The sequence below is a fragment of the Pteropus medius genome, unplaced genomic scaffold (genome assembly GCF_902729225.1).
Source record: "Pteropus medius unplaced genomic scaffold, Ma_sr-lr_union100, whole genome shotgun sequence".
NCBI lineage: Eukaryota > Metazoa > Chordata > Mammalia > Chiroptera > Pteropodidae > Pteropus > Pteropus medius.
Window position 1 is genome coordinate 17,411,168 of NW_024340849.1, and position 2,753 is coordinate 17,413,920.

Genomic DNA, 2,753 nt, shown 5'->3' on the forward strand with positions numbered 1-2,753 from the left:
CACTGGAGCCGGGAAGTGTTGTAGAGGTGGATGGAACGTAATTTGCTGACGAATAACATGTGGGATGTTCAAGAAAGATGTGATTCAAGGATGGCTGCATGGTCCTCATTCTGAACATGTGGTCGAACTGTGGCACCACCGATCAAATTAAAGTCTTGTAGGTGTCAGAATCTGTGCCAAATTTTACTTTGGGTCTCTGACCCTCAGATCAGTGGATCCCACATAGAAGGGGTTAATATATTTAAATGGTTGGGTGGATCTAGTGATTATTACATGCACATATATATAAACACAAACATTCGACTACTCTGTTACCCTTTGGTTTTTGCTGTGGTTTTTAAATTATTTTAGCTTTTTTTGTTTTCATGAAATCTTACTTGGAATACCAGTATATAAAACAGTCAAGTTACAAATTTTTATTAATGAATATTTATCACTTGAGTTCAATTTTGATATTTGCTTTTAGTAAAGTCAATCAATGAGGCCAAATGGTTCTGGATAAATAGACATTTGAAATCAGATATTATGAATGACAATTGCAATGTTCTGCATGCGCTAACTTTCTATTATTTCTGTTTTGTTTGGTTGTACCCTGTGAAGAAGTGGTTACAAATGGCCTAAGTTTTAAACACATTATGTACCAATCAGTAATGCCTTTGGCTGCATGTACAGAGTTAAACATCAGAAGCTTAGCCATAAGGATATTTATGGTTGATTAAAAAAATCCAGGAATATAGAGAAGTAATCAGTTAGAAATAGTATCTTAGGAGATCTGAACAAATACCCCAAATGCTGAACGAGTTCAACAGTTTAACAGTGTCATAAAGGACCCAGATCTTTCCATCTTTCCATTCTGCCATCCCTTGGCTGTCCTTTTACTCCTAGGGAGCCACTTCAAGGTCATGAACCATCAAAAAAAACTGGAGCAAACAGTGGCCAAGACAGAAAGAGATCTTCTCTTTGTGAACTACTCTCTCTCTGTATCAGGCAAACATCTTCTCCAGAAGTCTTCAACAGAGTTTTCTTATGTCTAATTGGCCAGATCTGGGCCACATGCCTACTCAGACCTTAAATAATCTACAAGAACTTCTGCCTAAAAGCTGAATAAGACCAAGGAATAATTTCAAGAAACTTTTCAATAACTGATCTGAAAGCTTGACAGACAAATAGCAGAATCATTTTGTATAAAGTGAAATAATCACACATGTATTAAACTAGGCCATCTCCTGCTGTTCTCAGAATCAAAAGATAATATTGAACAGATCTTTTCTAAAGATTTCAGAAAATGGAAAAAAATTGACATGAAGAAAAACATACTAATGTTTTCATGTTTATCTCCTCTGCGTCCCATTCACTGTGGCTGCTGCTCCCCCACAATGTCTTCTCTTTTCCACAAACCCTCTGTAAGAACTTCATCCTCTCCCGACTCTTCCCCTCCCACCTTTCCTCGTCCTCACTCCCTGTAACACTGGCCTGATCTCTTGGTTTCTCCACTTGCATTTCCTCCCTTTATATTGATGAGTACAAAAAAACAAGCCAAGTATTTTCCCAAAAGTGAAGAAAGGAAAAGGCCATAGTGCCAGGGCTTCAAGATTTCTACCTCTGTCAAATGATAATACTGAATAACAGTTCCTATTTCCTTTCATATGTAGTAGTCAGGTCAGAAGTGCTTCAAATTAACAATAAGGGCAAAAAGTTACTTATCATTCAATAATATCAATATGCAGCATAAGTTAACTTCTTATTCCCCTAATGATGCAGAAATGACATGAACGGGCTCTGAGCATCTACTTCAGTATGACCCACATATAGGACTAAATCCTTTGGTACACGTTTATACAATTTTGTACAATTATGGCCCACATATAGGATTGAATTTTTTGTACAATTTTCTGTGATGTAGGCCTGAATTTTTTGTAAAGCTGATAGTATTTTTTTTTCAAGTTAAAAAATATGCTCAAAGATGATAGAAAAAAACTTTATTCTGGAGGCTAATCCTACACACACACACACACACACACACACACACACACACACACACACACACACACAGAATAAACTTGACAATGCAAAGATAGTAAGTACTCTTCAGTGTTCAGTGTTAAATTTAAATGGAAAATATTATTGGGGGTCTTTTTCCTTAGTCTACAATTTTCAGATGAGCTAAAGATACGTTACTCTAAAAAAAAAAAGAAAAACAAACAAAAAAACTCAATTCATCCCATGCTAGGGTAGACATGAGTTGTGAATACTTGTTGAGATTATTTTTCCAGAGACCCCTGCAAATATGTCAATGTATGTCAACTAAGAAAAGTATCATGTTAACATGTTAATAAGAACAACAGGTCCCCCAATTAACTCACAACCATGTCGTCTATGGCCATGCCACCTTGAACAAACTCGATCCTGTCTGATCTCGGAAGCTAAGCAGGGTCAGGCCTGGTTAGTACTTGGATGGGAGACCACCTAGGAAGACCAGGTGCTGTAGGCATAAAAAAAATAAAAAATAAGAGATTGTAAGCTGACGTGGTCCTTGTAATCTGTGAGGTCAACCAAGGGTTGCCTCGCCTAAAAATAAATAAATAGATAGATAGGTAGATAGATAGATAATAAAATAAAATAACGCACGACAATGTCTATGTACGATGGTTAGAAGGAACCCAGGCAATCCAGTACGTGAACTCCATGCACCTATCTTCTCTATGACAGGCATGTTGACCCCTTCCTATTGTGACAATTTTTAAAATGTAGAA

The 2,753-nt window shown here is 36.9% G+C and overlaps 1 pseudogene; it reads left to right on the forward strand.

Annotated features, from left to right (window-relative positions):
* Nucleotides 1-2,372: 2,372 nt before the first annotated feature.
* Nucleotides 2,373-2,491, forward strand: LOC120591339 (uncharacterized; annotated as a pseudogene).
* Nucleotides 2,492-2,753: the final 262 nt, after the last annotated feature.